Below are 26953 nucleotides of genomic sequence, written 5' to 3'. Positions count from 1 at the left end.
AGTTTACTATAAAATTAAGAACTGTCAGAAAACCAAAAGACAAGTTATATTAGTCATGTGACTCTGGGAAATTCTTTTAATTTTTTTTTTCAATTGCAGTTGGCCTTGGACATTTATATAATTTACGAAGTGATCATCCTGATAAATCTAGTACCCATCTGACACTATCCATAGTTATTACAATATTATTGACCGTATTCCTTATACGATACTTTATATCCCCATAACTACCAATTTGTACTTCTTAATCCATTCCCTTTTTCCACCAATCCCAACCCTCTCCCATCTGGCAATCATCAAAATGTTCTCTCTATCTATGAGTTTCTTTCTGTCTTGTTTTTTTATTTTGCTCCTTAGATTCCACATGTAAGTGAAATCATACGGGATGTCTTTCTCTATCTGACTTACTCCACTCAGCACAATACCCTCTACATCTATTTATGTTATTGCCAATGGCAAGATTTCATTATTTTTTATGGCTGAGTAATAAATATTTCATTATAAATATGTACCATTTCTTCATTATCCATTCATCTATTGATGGACACCCAGGCTGCCTTCAAATCTTGGCTACTGTAAATAATGCTGTAGTGTACATACGGATTCACATGTCATTTTGAAGTAAGAGTTTAGGTTTGTTCAGATAAATACCCAGAAGTGTGATTACTGGGTCCTTCTATGTCTCTTGTCATAGCTTTCGTTTTAAAGTCTGTTTTGTCTGGTATAGATATCGCTACACCAGTTTTGTTTTTGTTTGTTTCCATTTTTATGAAATACTTTTTCTCATCCTTTTACTTTCAGTTCATGTGTGTCTTTCAATCTGGAGCCAGTCTCTTGTAGGCAGTTTATGTAAGGGTCTTGTATTCTAATCCATTAACCACCCTATCTTTTGATTGGAGCATTTAATCCATTTACATTTAAAGTAATTGTTGATAGATATGTAGTCATTGCCACTTTATTATTCATATTTTTATCTTTTTTAAATTTCTTTTCTTTTAAAGAAGTTCCTTCAACATTTCCTTGGTGGTGATGAACCACTTTTGCTTTTTCTTGTATGGGAAACTCTTTACCTGTCCTTTAAATCTAATTTTAGTATATGTACTGCCAAAGCTTTGCTGGGTAGAGTAATCTTGATTGTAGTTCCTTGCTTTTCATCACTTTGAATATTTCATACCAATCCCTCTGGCCTGCAAAGTTTCTTTTGAGAAATCAGCAAACAGTCTTATGGGAGCTCCCTTGTAGGTAACTAACTACTTTTTTCTTGCTGCTTTTAAAATTTTTTCTTTGTCTTTAACCTTTGACATTTTAATTATGATGTGTCTTGACGTGGGCCTCTTCGGGTTCATCTTGTTTGGGACTCTCTGAGCTTCCTGGGCTTGTATGTCTATTTCCTTCAATAGGTTAGGGAAGCTTTCCATTATTATTTCTTCAACTAAGTTTTCAAATTCTTGCTCTCTCTCTTTTCCTTCTGATACCCCTGTGATGTTGTCCCAGAGGCCCTTTAAACTATCCCCATTTTGTTGGTTCTTTTTTCTTGTTGCTGTTCTGATTGGGTGTTTTCTGTTACCTTATCACTGATTCGATCTTCTGCTTCATCCAATCTGTTGATTCCCTCTAATGTACTCTTCATCTCAGATATTATATTCTTCATTTTGACTTGTTCTTTTTCATGTTTTCTATCTCCATTTTTATGGTTCCTACCTCATTGTTAAACTTCTCACTGAGTTCATCTACTCTTCCCCTAAGTTCATTGAGCATCCTTATAATAAATGTTTTGAACTCTGCATCTGGTAGATTGCTTGTCTCCATTTTGTTTAGTTCTTTATCTAGAGCTTTATCTGTTCTTTTATTTGGGACATGCTTCTTTCTTCTCCATTTTGGCTGCCACCCTTTGTTTCTATGTATTAGGAAGGGTATTTTTCTAAAGAAAACCAAAATACTCCTTTGAAGGAACATGTGCATCTATACGTTCATTGCAGCAGTATTTACAATAGGGTCTCCATCAATAGATGAATGGATAAAGAAGAGGTAGTATATATATACAAAGGAATATTACTCAGCCATGAAAAAGAATGAAATCTTGCCATCTGCAACATGGATGGACCTAGAGTCTATTGTGCTGAGTAGAGTAAGTCAGATAGAGAAAAACAAATGTCATATAATTTCATTTACATGTGGAATCCAAGGATCAAAAGAAACAAACAAAATAGAAACTCATAGATACAGAGAACATTTTGGGGGTTGCCAGATGAGAAGGGGTTAGGTTAAATGAAAGAGCAGAAGGAATTAAGAAGTACGAATTGGTAGTTACAAAATAGTCAGGGGGTGTAAAATATAGAATAAGGAATACAGTCAATAATAACTATGTATGGTATCAAAAGAGTACTAGATATATCGGGGTGATTGTTTTGTAAATTATATGATGTCATCGCTATATTGTATACCTGAAACTAATATAATATTGTGTGCCAACTATAACTGAAAAATTTTAAAAACTATTTTAATAAATGAATAAATTTAACCAAGGAAGTAAGACTTGTACTTAGAAAATTATAAAACATTGAAGAAAGAAAATGAAGAAGATAAAAATAAATGGATGCATTTATCATGCTCATGGAAATGAAGAATTAACATTGTTAAAATTTCACACAACCTAAAGCAATCTATAGATTCAATGCAATCCCTATCAAAATACCAATGACATTTTTCACAGAACTAGTACAAATAATCTTAAAATTTATATGGAACCATAAAAAAAACCTGAATAGCCACAGAAATCTTAAGGGAAAAGAACAAATTTAAAGATGTCATGCTACCTGATATCAAACTATACTACAAGCCTGTATAGTATAGTACTGTACTGTAATGTCATGGTATTGGCATAAAAAGAGACACAGTGATCAGTGGAACAGAATAGAGAGACCAGAAATAAACCCATACCTATGTGATCATTTAATCTATGGCAAAGGAGGGACGAATATACAATGGAGTAAAGACAGTCTATTCAACAAATGGTTTGGGGGAAATGGACAGATACATTGAAAAAAATGAAACTAGAGAATTTCAGACATGAGGCAAAGTACGTAAGCACTGTGCTTGCCTCCTCCCATGACCACGTTAAAATTACAACTAAATTATAGATCAACCTGGGGAACCATCTGAAGACTAGCTGAACAGGACTCCTATAAGAAGTGGCCACGTTGAGACTGAAAAAAAAATATAACTTACACCATATACAGGAATAAATGGATTAAATAAATAAATGGATTAAAGACTTAAATGCAAGACGTGAAACCATAAATCACTCAGAAGAAAACATAGGCAGAAAACTCTCTGAGTTTGCTCTTAGTAATATTTTTTTCTGATATATCTTCTCAGACAAGGGAAACAAAAGAAAAACTAAACAAATGAGACTACATCAAACTAAAAAGTTTTGCACAGCAAAGGAAACCATCAACAAAACAAAAAGACAACCTATTGAATGGGAGAAGATATTTGCTAATGATACATCCAATAAGAGATTAATATCCAAAATATATAAAGAATTCATACAATTCAACAACAACAAAAAAACAAACAATCAAACTTGAAAATGGACACAGGACCTGAGTAGACGTTCCTCCAAAGAGGACATACAGATAGTCAACAGACGTATGAAAAGATATTCAACATCACTAATCATCAGAGACATGCAAATAAAACCACAATGCAATATCACCTCACACCTGTCAGAATGGCTATCATCAATAAATCAAAAAAACACAAGCATTGGCAAGGATGTGGAGAAAAGAGAACCCTTGTGCACTGTTGGTGGAATTGCAAATTGGTGCAGCCACCATGCAAAACAGTTTGGAGGTTCCTCAAAAAATTAAAAATAGAACTTCCTTATGATCCAGCAATTCCACTTCTGGATATTTATCCGAGGAAACTCAAAACAGTAATTCAAAAAGTCAAATGCATCCCCATGTCCATTGCAGTGTTATTTACAATAGCCAAGATACAGAAACAAGCTAAGTGCCCATCAATAGACAACTAGATAAAGAAGTTATGGTTCATATATACAATGAAATATTACTCAGCCATAAAAAAGAATGAAATCTTGCCATCTGCATGAATGGACCTAGAGGGCATTGTGCTGTGTGGATCCAGTCAGAGAAAGACAAGTACCATATGATCTCACATACGGAATCTAAAGAACAAAATAAATGAACAAATAAATCAGAAACAGACTCTGTAGATACAGCAAATAAACTGATGGTTGTCAGATGGGAGGAGTTTAGAGGGCTGGGTGAATGAGGTGAAGGGATTAAGAAGTACAGATTGGTAGTTACAAAATAGTCACAGGGATGTGAAGTACAGCATAGGGAATATAGTCAATAATATTTTAATAACCATGTATAGTGCCAAGTGGGTACAAGACTAATCAGGGGGATCACTTCATAAATTATGTAAATATCTAACCACTCTGCTGTACACCTGAAAAAAATATAAAATAATATTAAATGTCAACTGTAATTAAAAATTAAAAATAAATAAAATTAAAAATTTAAAAAAATTGCTATCTGAAAGATATGCTATGAAAAAATTATAAAGAAAAATATAAAAATGAAAGTTGAAATCCCTTATGCTCCCTCTAAATATAGCCACTGTTAATGATTTAATGTTACCTGCCCCTCACGCACACCCCACAAAACTTTTCCTTTCTGAATATTGTACTGAATGTTTTCCAACTTGTTTTCTAAGTTAATAATGCTTCATGAAGATTTTTCCATTTCAATAAATTACTTCTATGTCAAAAAAAATAATTTTTCCTGATAAAAGAACCAGAAATGCACCCAGATATTTATCTACCAGAATGTTAAACAAAGCATAAGCTCTAACTGGATAAGTCAGAAACAATCTAAATAGATGATTAAGTCAAAATAAATTATCTTATATCCATACAATGGAAACTACACACTGATAAAAAATGAGGTTTTAGGAAAATACTTAATGAACTAGAATATCCACAATAAACATATAGTAGGAAAAACAGGTTTCAAAGCAGTGTATATAATCTAGTATAAAATGTAATACAGACACACACATGCAAAGAAAAATGACTAGAGGGAAATACACCAAGATATTAACCACAAAACCTTTGTTATCTTTGGATGGAGTTATGAAGGAGTTTTTATTGTATTTTTATACTCTCTGCATTTTCAAAATTTTCTTTAAAAAACATGTATTGAAACATTTCTAAAACACCTTTCTTTAAAAAAAAACAATCAGATAAAAGAATTTTAAGTAGTATTTCCTCTCTATCTCCATTTTGGAAATTATATGAGATGTTTGTGAAAGTATATTTATAAACTCTAAGATGATATTACAAGAAGAAGATATCATCATTATTAGAGAAGTCCAAGTCCTCACTGTCAAAAAATAAAATTAAATAATTCAACTTTGGATCAAAGACCAAAAAAAAGGTATTTCTGAAAAGAACTAGGCCAAAAATTTCAATTTTGTTAGCCTTGATTGACTTTTCACACCCCAAATGTGTTTTTGATGTTTTTTCTCTCTTTTTACACATAGTACCTGGTAATATAGGTCAGAATCTGTTGAGGAAAATACTTAGCTATTTTAGCTGCACAACATCTTGTTTTTATAAGGTGAAAGAGAATGAGCCACTAACTACCCAGTTAGATACACAGCTAAAATGTCCACGTGGCTGTAGGAGTCAAGTCAAAAAGTGTTCTGCTTCTTAAGTATGACAAATGAGGTTGCAGTGCACTTATCTATCTCTAATCACTGACAAGGCTCCCAGTCCATAAGACAAACTTATCAGAATTTATAAACTGATAGAGAAGAGAGCAAGCTCAAAAACATGGCATACAGTCAAATGTTGACTTGGGAAAATATAGGAAAGTAGGAATTTATTAGACAAATATAGAAAATACAGTTATAAAAGCCAGAATTTTAAAGTGTGTTCACTGCATTACTGTGGCTTTGTTGGATTGAATTAGTTTCAGAGAGAAAGGGTCAGAGTACATCCAAGGAGCTGTTTTAAAACTGAGATATCAGTAGATTATTTGCATAGGGTTAAGTGCTTTGTCTTCTCATTCTGGGCAATAAGAAAATTTACCCAAAATTTCCATCCATGGACTTTTAAGGGTCTATTCTATGTATATTTACATCTCTATGACATGTAAATGAAAATTCAAAAATTAGTGATAGAGAAGTCAATCAGTCAAATGATTAACTAAGAAAGTTGATAAATGAAATCAATGAGGACAATCCAATGAATAGATCTATATTTGAAAAACAAGAATGTAATCCTTATTAGAATCCTTATTATATTTTGAATCTAGTATCACTACCTTGTTTTACTTAAAGATTCCCTTTTTCATAATTTAACTTTTATTTAAAAAGACAAAGTCATCAACCATTTCCTTTTAAGAGGATTTTGTATACAATCCCCACTAACTGAATATAAAGTTAAAGGAGAAAACACAACAAATCCACTAAGAGAAAAGCACTGTAAAAGGAGGACAAAAGATGCTTTTACCCCAATGTTTATGGCCACATATCTGAGAGAGAGACAATAAACACACTTTTATGAGCATAGTAGCTGACTTTGAGGTAAATGGTAATCTGACCCTCATATGATAGAAAATCAGGTCAGGTCCACTAGGAAAAATTAGATATCCTGATGGAAGCTTGCAGTGAATAATCTCCTCTTGTACTTAACTGATGTTATTAAATAATTTTTCACTCACTCAACCTCAACAATGTTCACTTGAACTTTCAACAACCTATTAATATGAGTTGAAAGTAAAATACTGATGTTAACTGTACAACCACAGCCAGTTTTTCAAAAATGTAAACCTACCCTGGCAAGTCACCAACCACATTGGGCCACATATTTGCTCCCATCGTTCCATAGGAAAGATCAAAGGCCTACAAACAGTATCTTATTACTTTCAGCTACACAACTGAATAAACTGCGACACTAAAAAACTCCCTCATTTAAATATAGATTTTTAAAAGAAACAACCAACTGACATTGACATTTGTCTTGCCTACCTGTTTAGCTTTGTTAATTCAATCTTCTATTTGATAACAAGGAAAAATTACATAATGTGATCCCCTGTGTGAAAAGACTGATTGTTTTTCCAGGAATCTGTGACTGAGATCTAGCCAAAGATGAGAAAAAAGTCAGAAAGACAATGAAAACAACCCAAAGTGTTATAACAGGAATGTGTTGTAACTTATAATCACTGACAGTAATGCTGAAATGAAGTTATTTAAAATAAATTGAGGTAGTAGTCTTCGAAGTATCACTCTGAACTGTAGAGCTTATTCTGAGATTTACTAAAAAATAAAATAAGGTTTCCAGTTCAGTATATTGACTTGATCTATATTGCTGTATTCTAAACATACACAGTTGTTTAGAAAAACCCAGCAAAATTACTTGTTTACAGCAGGAACATGCTTTTTAAAGTCATTAACCCATTTGCAATCATTTGAGAACCTCTCTGCCCTGAGACATTTCAAGAAGGACAAGTTTGTTAATCATTTGGTCATGCTGCAATTCAATATCAGCAGCGGAATCAAGCCTTAAGCCCCTTCAAATTCTCAAATACCTTCCTGAATCCTTCACAGTATTGCAAAGGGCTTTTCCTGCTCTCACTGTGCACCAACAATCCCCATCAGTATTATGTGCACATGCACCATTTGTCGCTGACACTCATCTGGAGACACAGACAGACATGCTCCACTGGAGGACCGATTTCCAGAGAAAAGAGATATTTTAAATGAGAAAAACAATCTGCCCTCATGCTCTAATTGCCTGTGTACTGTGTACAATTTGAAAGAGAGGGAGGAAGGGGGCCTGAGGTGGGGGCGGAGGGCAACAAATGGATTTCAATCTATAAAGTTAAAATTAATATGTGCAGCATTTTATTTTCAAATTTAATCATTTCCATTAAATTTAATTTACCTAATTGTTAATGAATCAGCAAACACATTTAGCAACCAAATCACCTACTAATTGGATACTAATGAAAACTACTAACTGCTTATTTTCATGTTGATCATCGTGTATGATTCACCAGGGTGAACTACACCCAAGGCTTCTCTGGCTAGTGAAACTGTACTCTCTATTTTTCACTCTATTACCTGGATCCTCAAAGGGTCAAGTAAAGAAAAAAGTTTATTTTTTCTTCTCTCTAGGGTCACAGACACTGTTTGCTGCAAACTATACCGCAGCACAAAACATTTACGTCAAAGGGCAAGGCGATCACCAGCTCCAAAAATCCCAAACAATATAAACTCCAAATGCCACTGCTTACTGATGTTATAGTGAAAGAACCTCTTCCCCAAATTGTTAGCTGAGGCTTCTAACATCTGCCAGTTTTCAATATAAAGCCTGAAACTAGGCTGGAAAATCTGGAGATGTTTTAGAAGTCTTCACAGGATGCCAGAGGGGCCCCTCTCCACTCCCCGCTCTCTCCCAGACCCCTCCTCCTTTTCCATTTCTTCCAGGCAGAGGGATGTAGCCAGAGGCAGGGTTTCTTCCTGTGGAATGTATGGCCAATTATGTGTGAGTCCTTAAAGCACTCTAGGCTCCTTTAGTCTGGGGCCCAAGGCTTCAAAATGACGGTCTGGTCTCCCCCTCCCCCACAATGATTCCAGCGATAACAATCTTACAATCCATTCTCTTTCCTCTATAAACACAACCCAATGACCTGCTTCCTTTTGTAACTGGTGCCAGACTCTGAGTTGATTTCATCTGCCACCTTTCCTAATCTCTAGCTTAACCTGGGTAACGACCATTTAAATCTAAAACCTTGACTAAAATTGTTTCTAGCTGCTACTGAGCAAAATGGCCCTTAAATCCTGCTTGAATTTGCCTACTTTTGCTCCTGAAAGACACTGGACCTTGGATGTGCTCTTTAGAAACAACTGTTTTAGGTGCATCATCTTTTTTCCCTCTAGAATGAAAGACAAACAATAATGTTGTTTGATTTCGGTTTAAATGGACACCAGATATTTTTAAACAGCTCTTTGTGGCTTAGTTGCCAATTGAATTAACCAAAGAAGTTGCCCTTAAGGTACAAATCAGCAAGCATTTACTGAGAACTTGAATTGTGCCCCCAACTTTGCCCCTAAGAATAAGCAAAGTTACAGACCAAGTCTTTGCTTACAGAGAGAATTTACTATCTGGCTGTGCCATTAATTCATCATGTGACCTTGGGCAAGTTGTGCAAACAGGAAAGGAACAATGCGGAGGAAAGGGTCAAAATGGGAATCCGATATCCTGCTCAGAGGCAGGAGGCATGGTGGAGGAAGGCCTATCCAATCCCTTGAGAGCCTCATATCCAATCTGACACCCAGTAGGTCAGAGAGCTCCAAATAGATTTGCCCACAGCTGCTCCCACTTTCATTCTCCAGATGGCCTAAAATCATATCCATTTCCTCCTAAAACTGGTTCCTAGGTCCAGCAAAATGTCTCAAATTGAGCCATCATTTACTTAAATATAGGTCTTGAACTTTGCCTCAAATGCCTTCAAAATCTGCTAGTCTAAATTTAGAAATATGTGTATCTGTACACGTGTCATGTATGTATATGTATATACATGAATATGTGTACGTAAAGCCCTTCCCTAATTACCTTTTAAATTAATTTTAAAATGTGCAAAAGGTTAGGAATGCCTTTATTCTGACTGTGCCGTATTCTGTGCCTTTCAATACTAATAGATCCCACTTGTATTGCTTTCCAATACAACTACAACAGGAGGTTATTAAGGTATTTATTTAGAAACACTACTGCTCTGGAATCAGCAAAATATCCCACTTTGTACAATCTTTCCTATCCACTCATTTCTATGAGCATTTACAGTACTCAGCTTAGCACGGCCAAATCAAAAGTCTGTAGGTTTTGTGGTATTTCTTTAAATGAGGTTCTAATATGATATGGTCATTATTACCATTCTGCCTTTAAATAAAATTTTACATGAATATATACTGAATGTATTATGTACTGAAAGGACACAGCATGAGATAGGGGAATTAAAAATCTGGTTTTATAGAATATAAGGAATTTAAACCAAAGGACAAGAGCATGAAAGAGAAGGCAATTAAACTAAAGAAATCTTTTAAGCAACTATATTGGTGTAGAAAGTAAAAGCAAATTGGGATGTGTTCTAGAATCTGGACACTTAAATTCAAACACTATCAAGTCTGTGGGTAAGGTAATCATTACTGATATTCTTCTCCAGTACCCCACCCCGCCCTTATTTGTAATCAATCTTAGTTGTCATTATCAAATTCCACTTGTCTGAAGGAAAAGTTGTTCTTCAACACTGTGACTATAACATACTCACTGTTTCAGTTATGTGTTGCACAAGTCGTTAAATCTCTCCTAAATGATTAAAGTAAGGTTGTCTTCTGCTTTCTGGCTCTGTATCAAAGATATGTTAATGGTCTTTTTAAAAATTATTTAGTTCCTGAAGTTGCATTATACAACCCTTATGCAATAATTAACCTGTGGCTTTCAACAGTGATTAGTGAGCCTTTATTATGGTAATGATGGTTCATTCATAGATGAAGTTTATTAAACCTCTGGTCCAGAGGAGGGGGCAGGCATCAAATATCAAAGTTTCACTAGCCAGAGAAATACAGAGCCTGGTACCAGATGGTTACTAGACTTATCAGGGTGATCACTTTGTGAGGTATATATATAAATGTCTAATCACTATGTTGTACATCTGAAACTACTATAATGTATGTCAACTGTAATTGAACAATACATTTTTAAAAAAGAAATATATAGCTTCTAACTACGTTCACCAATTGCCTTAAGAAGTTTTCATTGTGGTGAGTCAAGAATACTCTGTTATGATTGCCTATCAGTTCTCTGTGAGCAAGTTGTCTTCAGTTCCCAGGGTCTCATTCCTTCAGATTGTAACAAGTCCCAGGGCCTTCTAGAGATTTAACAAATTACAAGAATAAGACATAGTTTACTTGTTGGTTGTCTCTTTTGCCAATCACCAAAGCCAAGTGTAGCTTTAGGTGGTAATATTAACTTATTGATTTCTGTGATGTACAAGCATTATACTAGATGCTTTGAACCTATTCTCTTATTTAATCCTCATAGCGACACTTGGAAATGGTTGTTACTAGGAAACTGGGACACAAAGATTAAGCAACTGGCCCCAAATCACACAGCCAATAGATGCTTCTGGTCAGAATGCAAAGCCCCAGCTATAATGTTTAATTGTGTATCTGTAGAGAGAAACTCAGAAATATTAATAGACAGGAATCTTCCTGAATGAATCTTATAAGTCATTTGTACATAAACACACAAATGTCAAAGCTAGCATCTGGCATTCACTTGAAAGCCCAATCAGTGTTTGACATAAACCATAATCCAAGAAAATTTACCTGAAAGTATATGAGAGATGAACTGTTCATTGATCTTGTCAAATTAGGAAAGGCACAAATTACAAAGTCAAAATTCATTCACACTTAAGTTGGGTGCTTTCTGGTCTTTTTAGTGTACTCTCAAAACATTAGCTTGCCACTGTGACTATTGTACATTAGTCTATTGTCAAGTATTAACCAGACATTTGGATAGAAATATTCCCCCTTTGTCTATCAAGATGTCATGATCACAGCACTAAATATTTTACTCTTGTAAACTCATTATGTGACTTAAAGACATTTGATTCCACATCATCTATCCACCACTTTACAGAAGCTCATTTCTGGTGATTCTGGCAATACCTGACCCAAAGTAACAATTCACTGCAGCATTGGGCTATTTCTCTCAGTCATTAGGTGTAATTCCTGAATAGTTCCTTTTAGCAAGTAAAAGAACATTCCTTCCATATGCTAATATGGCCACAAATTTTACTGAGAAATATTTTTTTTTATTTCCCTTGTAGACTATCCTCAACTGTTGAGAACGTAGAAAACAATCAGAATATAATCAAAGGAAAGGTATCTCAGCAGCAAAAATGGAGCTCCCTCTCCCCCCCAACCCAAAGTCCTCATTCAGAGCTGAATACTTTTGCTTTACCTGAAGTCCTGATAAGTTTTGTATTTCTATTTTTCAGTCTGCGATAGATTAAAAGCACAAGTTAGAGGGGGAGTAGAGTTTACTAATAGACTGGTATTTTAGTGAGAATTATAGAAAACCCCACAAAAGCCTTATGTTTTAAGAGGCTAAATCTATTAAGATCTAGATATGTGTTTATCATTATGAAGTGCCAAAGGCCGAGAAGAAAAAAGTAAAAAAAAAATAGGCAACTATAAGTAGAAACGGTTTCATGATTGCTGAGCACAGGCTTTGCTAGGTATGAGCACTCTATGTGTTTGTGCATTTTATTTTGTTACCTGCCAATAACTCCAAGTCAGTATTTCATCACTGTGTTATGAAATATCTTTACAGCCTTCACTTAAAATTTTGGATTTTAGCAATTTTTAATAAATTTAGGCAAAAAAAAAAAAAAAACAAAGAATGGGAAATTTGAAAGTGTACTAAGAGGGAAAAAAGAAAAATAACAGAAGTACTCTCTATTTTCCTCTTTAAATTCCCTTGCATACTCAAAAAAAAAGCAAAAAAAAAAGTTTATTGAGCTCTTACAATGTATCAGACAATGTGCTGAGTAAATGCAAGGATTACTTCATTTAATCTGTGCATTGACCCTTTGGGATAGATATTATCATCCCCATTAAATGGATGAGAAAATTGAGGCTCAGAGAGCCTCAATCTAATCAGAGATTAGAACTCAGGTTGGTATGACTCCTGACTCAGAAATCTTAACCTCCACCCTACCCTACACTATACCATGCCCATAAAAGTAACCCAAGTAGGTCTAGAGGAACTACAGTAGTCCTCCATTATCTGTGGGAAATACGTTCCAAGACCCCTAGCTGATGTCTGAAACCAGTGATAGTACCGAATCCTATATATACGTTTTTTCCTATGCATACATACCCACGATAAAGCTTAATTTATAAATTAGGTAAGGTAGAAGATTAACAATAATAAGTAATAAAATAGAAAAAAATTATAATAATATACTATAAGTTAGATAAATGTGGTTTATCTCAGTCTCTCTTTCTCTCTCTCTTCTCCTATAACCAATCTGATAACCAGTATGACAACAAAGTGACTAACAGGTGGGGAACATATACAGCTTGAATATACTGGACAAAGGGATGATCCAGGTCCCAACTGGACCCAGTGGGATGGCTAGACATTTCACCATGCTATTCAGAACGACACACAATTTAAAACATGAATTATTTCTTTCTAGAATTTTGCATTTAATCTTTTTTAGACCATGGTTGACCATGGGTAACCGAAACCTTGGAAAGTGAAACTGTGGATAAGGGGGGACTGTATACATATTCCTGTTGGACCAAATTGACTTCATCTCCAAAAAGGCCATCAGAATGGTTGTACGTCGAACACACAAATGAGTTTGACTCTTTGTGTCTATATTTTGGTGACTGGCTTGGTATGTCAAGCCAGTCAGAGCAGTAAACAAGCTGACAAGTTGAGGTACTGATGCAGCCTAAGGCAAGACTAACCTATTATTATAATACACAAATTTCATTTATGACGTAAATGAAACAGATTTAAATTTCTTCCACACACAATGGCATGGAAAGTAGTAACACTTTCTGAAAGACTTTATACTATGCTGATAATCAATGCCTAATGAGGTCCTTTTCTCCAGACTCAAAACCTTTATGTTACTGTCATCCTGTTAACCATCTCATTTTTCCCTACTTGAATAGCTTTGTCCTCTTTCAAAGGCCCATCACAATGTGAAAGTGGCAGCATAATTAATTTTTTCAGTAGAAGCCAAGTTGTTTGCTCTCAAACATCCTGCAGGTCTGGAAATGTCAAAATGTCAGACCATGTAGGTGGAAATAAACTGAACTCTACTTCCAATCACTTCCTTGTAGGAGAAAGAATAGCTTAGACACTCCAATGAGAAAGCAGAGCTACACAAAACCGCTCCAAAAATATGACTCAATGTCTTTTTTTATATGATAAGTATGTCATTATCTGCACATCTTAATCCATTAGGAGTTAAAACATAACACGTAGTACTGCTTGTAAGATCCTATCGTATCTCCAGAAGTTAGTAAATGCGTTATGTGTGTGGACACAATATACATAACCCTCCATACCTCCTTTTGGATTGTTTTTAAGAATAACATTAATTTTAAATTTCCTTTTTACAAAATACATGTATATAACACAATGTCACATACTATGCACTCAATAAATAATTATGGGATAATTTTAGAAAAACTAGAAAATACAGATAAGAAAGAAGAAAATAAGCCCCTCTATAATCCCACTATCTAAAGAAAACTGCTGTTTCCTCTTACCTATGGTTCCAATCTTATTCTTATGCATATTAACTACATTTTTTTAAAATGGGATCATACTTTATGTACTTCACTTAACATTAAAAAGCCAGCATTTCCCTATGCCATTATAAATCCTTTTACAATATCATTTTAAAAGCTCTACAGTATTCCATCATACAGATGGTCCATAATTGAACCAATCCCTAATGTTGGAGACTCAGGTCATTTCCAGCATTTCACTTTTATAATGTCACAATGAATATTCTTATATCTAATTCTTTATGTGCCTACCTATTTATTTCCTCAGGATAAATTCCTCGGGATGCAAGAAATGAAAATGTCCATCGATTGATAAATAGACAAATAAAATGTGTATATTCATACAATGGAATAGTATTCAGCCATAAAAAGGAAAGAAAAGTTCTGATACTTGCTAAAACATGAATGAAACTTGGAAATATTATGCTAAGTAAGAGAAGCCCGAGATAAAAGGACAACTATTGTATGATTCCACTTACACAAAATGTCCGGAATGGGCAAGTCCATAAAGACGGAATGTAAAATAGTGGTTGCCACAGGCTAAGGGGGATAGGAAATGAGGAGTGACTGATAATGTGTACAGGGTTTCTTCTGGGGTGATGAAAATATTCTGGAATTATACAGTAGTGACAGCTGCAGAACTGTGTGAAATACTAAAGCCCACTGAATTATACACTTTAAAAGGGTGATTTTTATGGTATGTGAATTGTATCTCGATAAAGTTGTTATTTAAAAACTTCTGAGAAATGTTACTGTTTGACTAAGGTTATACAAAAATTTTAAGCTTTTGATGTAAAAGATTGTTTCTTAAAATGCGCTAAAATTATTTTTGTTTTGAGAATATTTGGCAGGTTATGCAACACCCACTGAGGTCACCCGGATAGTTTAATCATGAATCATCTAGACTAAGACTTCTTAACCTTGGCATAAAAATGTTAATATCATGAACACTTGTGGCTTTATTACTTATATATTATGAAATCCAGAAAGGACAGAATGCTTTTTGGAAAAGTGTGTGTACACACACGCACATACACATACCCACATACATACACATATATACACAAACACACATTTTTTAAAACAAAAAAGTATATAATAGTTTTTAATGGTCAATAAGGACACCTGGAGTATCATCCCTTGAAATATTAGATTCTGGATCAAGACAGAAATGCCAGAGGGACATTAGTCTCTGCTCTGAGAATCTTCCCATCTAAGACAAATTGCATTTTTTTTAGCTTCTCTTTATTGTTTCTGAACAAAATACTACAAAATACTATTTTAATTCCTGAGCAGAACATTAAAAAATACACACATGCATGCAAGCATGCACACACACACACCACACACACACACACACACACACACACACACACACAATAAAAGCCTTCAGTGAACATTCTATTTTTCTCCTGGTACCCTCTTCATTTCAAATGCTGTAATGAGCTCATTTTTGCTCCTTCACTTCCCTCTGGTATGCTGCTCCCATGGGTGCCTCCTAAGTGGTTCGAGCAAAGACCCATCATTGCTCAGCAGTGAGGGCAAGTTTGAGTCATAAGTCAAATACCTTCCTGAGACCTTTAACCTCACTGAATGGGGTGGCAAAGTGATGAAAGCCATTCTGCATACCAGGAAGGTCTAATGTCACAGCTTACAATCTGTCCAAACAGGATGCCTGGATTTTATTTTTCACTAAATGGTGATCATGGTGACTCAAAAGCAGTATTCCTATGGTGACACCCTCAAGCCACCCCACACCGAAAGAGAAGGAGGGTCTAGCAGGAAAGAGGGAAATACTTAGTCTGACAAACTACCCTCGAAAGCTGCCTACGTGACTCTTCGGGGAGAAATGCCTCACTAAAGTCCCTGTGAAGAATTTTATGTACCTCAGAGAGAAATAAAAGAAAGTGAACAGGCAGTGCTCACATAAGCAGCTAGTCAGGAAAACCTTTGCAGGTCAGGTTAAGTAAAAGCCATAGTCATAAGACAGCACACAAAAGCAACCAAGGATTTATATGCATCTGTAATTACTTTATTAAGTACTAGCCCAAATATTTTTCAGGGCCCGGTCTTTCAGAAAGCCATTGGTATCTTCTCAAGCTTCCAATCAAATTATATTTTTTAAGTTTCTATCATTTCTCAATGGTTTCTAAAGCCATTTTGATACCTGTGAGACATGTGAGGAAGAGACTGTATTTTCCATTAGGTTTAGCCTTCTTAGTCCTTCAGTATTATCTTCACTCTATTTTTATAAAGCCTCATTCGAAGTGCTTTATTTAAACAGCTAGTAATTACAGAAGCAACCAATAAAGTGACGTGAGGCAGGTTTCTAGCTCCTATGCAGTGGCATCTTGTAGGGAAGACATTTTATCTCAAAAATGAGTTAACCCTCAGGAAGCTTGACAAACCAAGAAAAACATCCACTATCTGATCATGCCAGTTAATGTAAGGGTAAACTGATGAAATTTTTGTTGATAAGAGAAGTCTCTGCCTACTCATCCTCCCTTCTTTAGGGTATCCCCTTGAGATCATAATAGGTCTACTAAGAAGCCTCAACCTTTTGTTTTTACAGTGCATGCTCGTGTGTCTCTGGATCCTTAGAACTGTAAATACTTACCTCCAGAATTAGCACAGAAGTCTCTCACAAAGTATACATGAGACAATCACAAGTCCTCTTGTCTCGCCAAAAAAAATAAATAAGAGAATTTTTAAATTGTTCTCTCTTCTATTTTTCTGTATATACATTTTCTCCATCAAAATGTGTGAAATTCTTTCCAGACTTTGTAGCCATTTTTGGACTACCTTACATGCATATACCCCTAATAATGCTTACCCGAGATTAAAATCATGGTTCAACTCTTCTCCATTGGTGTAGAAAGGCCTTCTGTTGTCAGTACTGTTTTAGTTCTCTAAAGAGGTTTTTAATGGGTGAGTTGCTGTGAATGAAATACATAGAAACATCTAAGGGGACACTGTAGTTACATGGAAACTAACTTAATACACTTGATCTTGAGACCTAAAGCATCTCTGGTTTACTTGCAAGTATATTTTCACTCATTCATTCGATTAACAAATATTTTCTAGCTCCTCCTATGATTAGGCCCTATGCTGGGTGCTGAGAATACAAATGAGACATGGTCTAGGCCCTAGAAGTATTCACAGTATAATAAAGGCATCGCCAGACCACTTGATCACTACAGGTCTACTCCAGCAAACAGAGTCCACTTCCTACTCAAAGAGGCTACTTTTTTTCCGATTTTTCAAAGAAGCTAACTTTTTACTCCAGCTAGGGCTGTGAATGGGGACTGGTGGTGGAAATTTTGATATCTCCATGAGGTAGCTTATTCTCTCTTTGGGCAACTTGGATTGCTGCAAGGATATAGCCTGGCTTGAGAAAACTACGTTGCCCCATAGCTCTCCTCCACTGAATCTAGTTTGCCTCTTCCCAAACCAAAGCCAGAAAAAGTAGTTTAACTATACTTTAACTTGAGAAATCTTCATATATTTGATAACAAAAAGCACGCCTCCCCTTAAACTCCAACTTGCCAATCTGGAAAGTATCAGTTCTTTCAAGCTTTTCTCATATGATGTGATTCTCAGTCTCCCCGCCATTACTTATTAAAGAAATCTCAGGTAGCAGCAGATAGAGGCGTTTAGAGGGTTCATAGCTGGCTGGCCCTGATGACAATTTGAAAACCTATTTTGATAGAGAAAAGGGGATGCATTTAGCCCTCAAATAATAGGGTCCCAGTTTGTGGTCTTCATGATCAAATACAAACAGAATTAATAATTCATATCCTGCTAATACACAGCAAATCACATAAGAGCTTCAGCTGCTTTTAGAAAAGTCTTAAAACCCAACACATGCTTACATGTAGCTCAAAAGCATGAATAAAAGCGATCTGTATATTCATCCCAATCAATCAGGGCTCCTGATTACTGCTCCCTTGTGAGTGAAGTTTTTGTCCTTGCTAAGCTTCTCCACCCTTGGACTCAGAAGTCTCTGCCATAACTTTTCACCCTAAAGAAAATCTTTCAGTCCCAATCAATAAAAACTAAAAAGCCAACTGTGCCGGTGATTTTAGGATGTGAACAAAGAATCACAGTTCTAATCTACTCCAACATGTTTTTAGATTAGAGTAAACTGAGCCCTAAAAGGGGAAAAGTGACTTATTAAGTTGCAAAGCCCTGACTAGAATTCAAGTTTCATCACTTTTCTCTCTTTTCCATCAAAATGCCTATAAATTTTTTAAAAGTCTGCAAAAAATATCAAGAGAAACATAATTCACTAATATTGGTATCTCAGAAAAAAGGTTACTAGTGATCAAAATTATAATCCATGAGTTTAGGTCTGCCCGCACCCACCACCACCACACTTTTTCCTTCTATCTCAGCTCCCTATAAATGTATGCTTTCTGTATCTACCTAAGGCAACAGAAGATATTAAGTAAACAAAATCTGACTCAAAAAACATGTATGGGACATCCACTGTGTCAAGCATGTTCTCACACATCTTGTTTATTCTTCATAACAACTCCATGAGGTACGTGCTATTACACCTGTTTTCCAGATGAGCCCCTGGAGCTCAGCTCACAGAGAACACATAGTACACTCAGAACTCAAACCCAGAACTTTTAACTCCCAAGTCCAAGCTTTTTATATTACTTTCTTTGTGTACTTTTTTAATGGCTTTGATGATTGGGATGATACAGATGGTCTACTCTGCCCAAGTTTTTGCTTGCTTCACAAGTGGATATACATATATATATATATTTTTTAAGTTTTTTCAAGTTGAAATTCTAAAAGACCCAACATCTAGCACTCTTTGAGTATCAGGCTACTGTGGTAACCTGCCTATAGCAGCAGTCAGGGCAGGAAGGTTTTCCATCAGGTTTTGGCATACTTTAAGAAACATAGCCTGAAGAAGAGAGAGATGAGATACTCTCTCTAAACATGCTCTTCCAAATGGTGCCAGGAAGCCCTGAGGCAAGTAAAATAACTGGGTTCATCTCTGGGAGCCTCACATCACTTTAGCTTCCAATAAACCTTGACACTCAAGCAGGAGGATCAGGCAACCACATAGTCCATTTATATCTCTGGGTTGCTGTAAAAAAGAAGTCTCCTAAGCCCTCCTCCCCCACCACATTGAAATGTTAAACTGTAGCCTTCCGTTTGTAACCAATGAGTATTCACAAAAACAGGTGGATAATGGAGGATGAACAATTCCTCCCAGCATATTTAATTAACTGGTTGTTGGATTTATTGGTCAGCTTACTGAGAAATCTGAACCTCCTACTTGGGGGCTACTTTTACAGCCTTTTGGAAATAGGTTGCCTTAGTACAGACGCCTGGCACCATTCCTAGAAGTGGCTAATCTGTATTTTTCCCTTTTAAACAGCAACCAGCAAGTAGATTTGAGCATTCCAGGCATCTAGCTAGTAATCTAATATATAATAAAGGTGCCCCTTTTCTTCCCCACTTTGGCAATATAGCATAGGCACCACCAGTTTATCCCTTCACATCCAGCAGTGGGTCAGAGGTAAAGGGAGTATGGTAAAAACACAAAATAAGCTCTGTAAAACTTTGGAAGCAGGAGGCTGCATCCATCATCAATACATTTATAAGCTATAAAACCAGAATAAGTAGTTTCTGAACAAACAACGGTTGATCTTATCAACTCTAAATTCTTCGAATAAGAGTTTCAGCTCATTTCCTCTCTGTCTTTCTTCAAATGAAGCTCTGTTTAGGAAAAAAAAAAGAGAGAGAGAGAAAGAGCCTTTGCCATCTGAAATCTTTTTAGAGCATACATTAACCATTTCTGTGCAGATATTTGGGTGGCAAATTACAACCCAATACCTATTTTGCAATAAAACTACCACAGCATTAAACTGACATAATAGAGATAGAAATTCTATTTAGTTGAGTTTTGGTCATGCAAGCACTCACTTTAATGTGAGTGATGAATTAAGCTCATCCTTGGGAAATCCAAGGGTAATGACCGAAACACAATGTGATTGAGCTAATTATCAACCAGGTGTGCTTTAAGGAGTTGATAGTTCAATCTATTATTGCTAAGTGCACAAGCCTGTTTGGAAGAGGAGTTTATGAGAACAGGTCAGACACTGCGACTTTTCAAAGGGCAAAAGAGAATGTTTCTGCAGATCTTGCATTATGTTGGACCAACAAAAGTCCTGTCGAACCATCAAGGCTAGCTTAAAACCTGGAAACTTTTCCTGACTGTCCAAGGACCCAGGGAGCTGGCCATACCCTGGATTCCACTGACAGTTGCTGTGTATAAGCAACTGACCTGTACTGCCTTATAACAAGAGTCAACTTTTCATCTGCATACGTCTGATCTTCTCAGCTAAGTAACACACATGTTTTTGTTTTGTTTTGTTTTATATCCCCCATGATGTCTGACCTTGTTAAGTATTTGCTGACTGAGGTCTTCTGGATAAAAAGTTAACTTTTTAACTACTTACACATTGCTGTATGGATATTTCTTATATTTGTTTGTCTCTGTAAATAGAGTTCTGTATATGAAACAAACTATTTCATGGTTCTAGTTCATTATACTGAACAACAAACAGTCTTATACAGTGTGGGACATGCTGACCTCATGATATCCCCAACTAACCTCAGCACATGTTAATGAACAGTGCCCCACTTCTCTGAGGCCATATCTACCTTCTTACAGCCATCCCTGTTCCTTCTTACATTGTTTCTTGCTACTCCCACCACACACATATCCTTTTTCTCCTCACTGTTTCAGCATCTTAGGACCCTGGTATTCACAGCCACTACTAATGAACTCCAGTACACACTTCTTTTGGTTGTCCACGTGTGTCTTCCTTAAACTGTACATCATCAGTCTTTTTCAGTCTACTATATTATAAGATCTCAAAGAACAGAGACTAAGTCTTAACCATCATCAAATGTAAATGCTAACTCCAACCCAACTCAGAAGCCTAGCTGAAGGAATGTTCAATACATAGTTTAACTGAATTCTAGGATTCTAAGTTTGCCACCAGTTATTGAAAGATCCTAATTCTCTAGGTGGCTATTAAACAAGTGATTGGACTAATAGTACAGCGATTATTAAATTCCACTTAAACTGAAGCAGAGAAGCAGAACACACACATTGTAACCACAGTAACAGTTCAATGAGATACTAAGTTGCTTTTCGAAGACAACAGACCAAAACCATCCAGGCAAACCATGCTCAAAGGAGAGAACTTTGACTTCCAGCTACACCCGGAACCAAAGTTCACCCCTACCCCACTGCCACACATACACACACACAGACACACACAGAACCAAAGGACTGGCACATAATCAGGAGTTGAAAACCAGAACCCTTTCCAAAGTGAAGGGTCCACTGTCCAGGAAGATCCAGTGCTAAAAAGCCCCTTACCATAAATGGCCAAGCTCCAAAGTCCTCCAATTAAAACTTGCCCCACCAGTGCCTCCACACACCTCTTCCTCTATACCTTTAAAAACCCATCTCGAACCCTGAATCAGGGATTTCGAGTTTTTGAGCATTAGCTTTCTATTTCCCTGGGTGGCAGCACTTATAATAAAATAGCCAATCTTTCTCCACCGCAATTCCCAGTGGAGAATTGGCTTTGCTAGCACCAGGTGGGCAGTCTTTCTGTTCAGTATCAACATGCCAATTCACTTAAAGGAGCTGGTTCCTAGTATTCAAGTAAGTATTCTAGCAGAGACTTCTATGTTTTTCTATACAGGGAAACTTCAATATTTGAATGTTAAATTTTGAATTTCCATTTAGAAGATAGCAATCAAATATTTATTGATTGTCTGACAAATACAGGGCCCTGTGCAAAAAGTCTGTGAGGAAAAAAAAATGGATATTTTCAATAAAGAAGTGCAATCAAGTGGTCGTAGCAAAAACAAAGCAGCAACCCTACCCACTTTTTCTTAAGAGTCAGAGGCCAACCAGACAGACTAGCTGTGGCACCTGAGAAAATACCAGATGTATATAACTTGCTTCATGTGGAAGGTCTAAGGATTAAACAAAAGTACAAGGCTTTATCTTCTTTAAAACGCAGGATATGAGATCTTATGTAGGACCTTTTTCAAAGTTCTCTCAGGGCTCTCCATTTGCTGAAAGCACTCCTCCTAGAGATCTCAATGCTCAGTTACAGTCTATGTTCTCTTGGCTACTTTGGGTGGCATAGTCACCACCACTGAGCAAAGCAGGCTTCCAAACCAGCTCCAACTGGGCAAAAGTTGACAAAGAGGAAACTATTAATACCAAAAGGCCCACCAAGCACCACACAGGGAGAATCTGGGAACTTCTTCACAAGTAGGATTCATGTTTTAAGGTAATTTATGTTTTGTATCGTCCATTTCTCTTTCCTTGGAAGAGTATATTGTTAAATTGTTTGTAAAGACAATCACATGGGTTTTCCAGGAATTTGTTTGAATCAAACCAACTTCTATTTCTAAAGCAGATCAAATAAAAGAATTATTGTATTTCTTTAACACACCACTACAAAAGTCCACCAAAAGAACCGTTTCTACAATAAATGCATTTAAAGACTTCTGAAATTCTACTTTTTGATTCAGAAATTGACTATAAGTCAAATAATTCTATTTTCAAAGAGGGTATAACAAAAAAACTTATAAAGCATTAACCTAAGTGAATTTTTAAGCCAAATGTTTACTTGATATTAGAGTATTTTTTGGTTTAATTTGGATACATTCTCAAACACAAGCACCAATTTCTTTATTTCACCAAAACAAATAATTTGCTCATTTTATATATACATATGTAATCCTCATTTCATTTGTATATATTGTATTAATATATAATATATATATCATGTGTATATATACCAATATATTAATTTGCCTCTAGATATTTTCGAGTAAAGGTTATATATCTGCAAGAAAAACAAAAGATAATTCCTTTTTTTCAGAAAAGAAATTTGAGCTTCGTGTTTTTTAAAAAGCCACTATCCCTAGAAAGCCAAAAACATCTTCCCACATTGGAAATATAACTGATAGAGCAAAGGACTGCTTATCTCCAGGTTTCTAAAGCTGGCTGTGTAACCTGAAGGAAGTCACTTAGACTCTCTGAGTCTCAGATATGTTAAAACTGTGCCTGGCAAAGAATACTGTCAAAACCTACAGTTGAACTTATCCCGAGGCTGGGTCAGAAGATATAAAAGGTCCTTTTCATTTCTAAAAATCATACATAAAGATGCCATCTAACTTTAAGGACCTATTTGAAAATATCTTGTATTAACCCAGTATTTGAGCCCTCACTATTTTAATAGGCAACAGAAACTACAGTGATACTTCAAGTAAACCTTTCTGAAAAGGGAGAGTTTTACTTAAAGGACTTTTTAAGACAATGCATTACTGTTGTTTTTTCCTCTTTTTTCTATATTTAAAAAAATTTTCATAATGCAAATATATTACTTTTGTTCTCAGAAGAATAACTGTCTCCATCTTGGCATATGGGTTTTGAAGATGGTGGTAAGGAACTTTTTTTTTCTGATTGTAAAATTTATAAATCTGCATTAGAGAAATTTTAGAATATACAACAGGAAGAAGATACTATCCATGATTCCACTACTCAAAAATAATGTCCCTTAATATTTAGTATATTTCTTTATAGTATTTCCTTTATGTGTATTATAGTCAACTGGGATCATAATATTGCTTGATATCTTGCTTTTTTATATGTATTATTTTGTGAGCATTTTACACTCTCATTAGAAATTGTTGAAAACACCATTCTTAATGGTTTTATCATAGTTTGCTCTACACAACCATTCTCAATTGTTCACTATTATAAACAATGATACAACTAACCAACTCCCCTTATAAATACATTTTTTGTGCATATCTCTATTACTGAACAGGGACTTGTATCTCCTTTGCAGCAAGTCATTGGCAGAGAAGGAAAGGACAACACAGTGGGAAGTCAATAGGGGGCTGACTTGTACCATTCCCACACCTCTCCCCTTTCTTACTTGCCTTTATGACACTCAATCTTCCTTTCCCTCACTGTCCTAACTCTGGCTTAAATCTGGCTTTGGATTCTCATTGACTCTTACCCTGATGCACTGAGCAGAAGTGACTGAGGAAAAAGGCAGACACACACAAGGTTGCAGCTGGAAGAGCACAGAAGGCACCAATGACCTGATCTATAGGGCTACCTGTTCTCTGGCTGGTGGTCTGGCCAGGGTGTACCAGACAAGCAGAGACTAATTTTCCAAGCCTGTCTCAGGATGACAAGGGACCACAAGATCTCCATCCACGTAGCCCTGAGCCTTTGGTAACAGCCATGCCAATGTTCAGGCACAGATCCCCAAAGCAATCTAGATGATGGAACAGAAGGAAGTATAGCCGAAGTGTTTCAAATAACTCAATGTACTATAACCTTAAAATTAATATTAACACTCATCGATATCCAGTTTAAGTTTTCTGATATATCTGACATTATTTTTAATAAATACTTACTGAAAAGTTAGTACCAATCCCTCATCCCCCTCGCCAATTTTTTTCTTTGACATCCCAGAGCCCTCTTCCTCTGATCACAAACTGTATAACTGGACCACATACATGTTGCTAATAAAGGAATTGTTCTGTAAAATATGGTCTCCCCCTTCAGAGCATTGCAAACTAATTGGAAAGCAAAAAGAAAGATACAAAAACTGGCTAGAGAATAATAAAATTAAGTGTTGAGACTACTGTCAGGTTGGCAGAAAGTGCTCTGGGAATTCAGACACAGGAAAAAGGCCAATTTGAGATGGACAGGAGGAGATAGGTCTCATAGCCTTGGAAATGGACAGTCTTTGGCTACCCAAAAAGAGACAGAGAAGATGTTCCATGACCAACAAAGCTACTGAGGAAATATGCCCCAATCAATAATCATTCTAGCATATCTAGCCCTACAGACTCAAATGTTGCCAAGAAGGCAGGAGCCACTTAGGCAAAATGTGCTATCTAGGTTATTGGCTCAAGTCTAGTTTATCACTAGGGAGTTTAAGAAACTGCATTATAGAGGAGAAGTTGAGATACTTCAAAGAGAAACCCAAGCCCTTGATGAAGCAGCACTAAATAAGCAGCAATAAAAAGAGAAACTAACAAACAACATTGGAGCCTACAGCTGTATGAAAACAAAAATAAAGAAAACTAACCTTTCCTAAAAGAAAACTGACATCTAAGTGCAAACGGCCTCAAGGGCACTTTCCATTTGCTTTCTGGCCATTTGTACATGACCTTATGCACATAGTAAAGAAAGCAAATTTACCAAAACATCTTTGCCCCACAGGGTACCATCTGCTCCTTTCAAAATAAATGTTTCCCTTATCCTCATCAAGCACCGATATTTTTACATATTTAACTATCAGTAGATACTTATTCTTAAAACCATTTTATTTAAAAAAAAACGGTTTGGAAAATCATATAATCAAGAACCCTACTTCATAGGGAAGTTATAGAACAATGGAAAGAGTACATCTTCTACTGAGATTTGCCAACATATTTTGGCCATACTGGGGGAAAACATTCATAAAATTGTGCTGTCTCTGCCATAAATCACTCCAATAGAATTCTTTCTGAATTTTTCAATCTCTATCTACACAGAGATAAACAGTCTCACTGGCTATTCCCCACTGAAATAATCTACGGGTTCCAGTGGAGTTATGTGCAGGCAAATCATCAAACTATTAACACTTGCCAGACCAGTGTGACTGTAAAGTTAACTGTGGTTGAGGTGAAAGGAGCTTTGAAGTACATAGCTTTCTTTCAAGTTACCCAGTTCCCTATTTAAGAATGCTCATCTGAGGGAGATCACACCTTCAGGTTATCAGTTGGAAAATCTCTTGTCAGATCAACCAGCCTAGAACATCTTAAGAAGAAAATACATATCAAATCCATTCTCAAAGAATCTCCATGCTTTGGCTCTGTAGAAATGTCAATCTAATGCTGTATGAAAATGTTTATTTAGCAGAAATTTGGGGTAAAAATCAAGGGAGTTGGTCAGTTGTGAAGAAGAGTTTGAGACAGAAACAAGGTGATACATGAAAAGATGAAGGATAATATTCAAAGTAAGAGGAAAAAACATGGCAGAGGAAGGGGAAAAAAGGACAAAAACGGGTAAGGGACAGACATAGTTGTTATTAAATTCATCTTCTTAATAGTATTGTCCACATGATCCTTAACATGCAATATACCTAAAAATAGAGGAGAAAATTAATTCCACAGAGATAGATATACATGCTAAGCAGAACTCTAAGTCACAAAGGGTCACCAAATGTGAACATTTATAAGAACTCCACTTTCTTTAAACCTAGACTGTCTTCAAACATTCTGCATCTTCTCAGTGAAACAAGATCTCTTCTTTACCTCTGGTAAATGCTGACACCCCTGCCTCCCACAACATCACAGACAGTTTTCTAAGTTCTGCAAGTGTACTTTTTATTAGTGGGAATGAAGGGAAAAAATGGTGATGCAAGTGACTCAGGGACAAAGAATCTCTGCCATCATTAAAGAGGAGGGG

The 26953-nt window shown here is 36.0% G+C and overlaps 1 protein-coding gene across 1 annotated transcript in view; it reads right to left on the bottom strand.

The window, feature by feature from the left end:
* Positions 1-26953, bottom strand: part of GPC3 (glypican 3) — a 423057-nt gene that overhangs the window by 325479 nt on the left and 70625 nt on the right. The gene's annotated exons all lie outside the window — the stretch shown is intronic.

The sequence above is a fragment of the Pteropus medius genome, unplaced genomic scaffold (assembly GCF_902729225.1).
Source record: "Pteropus medius unplaced genomic scaffold, Ma_sr-lr_union100, whole genome shotgun sequence".
Classification (NCBI taxonomy): Eukaryota; Metazoa; Chordata; class Mammalia; order Chiroptera; family Pteropodidae; genus Pteropus; species Pteropus medius.
This window is presented reverse-complemented; position numbering and strand designations above follow the sequence as displayed.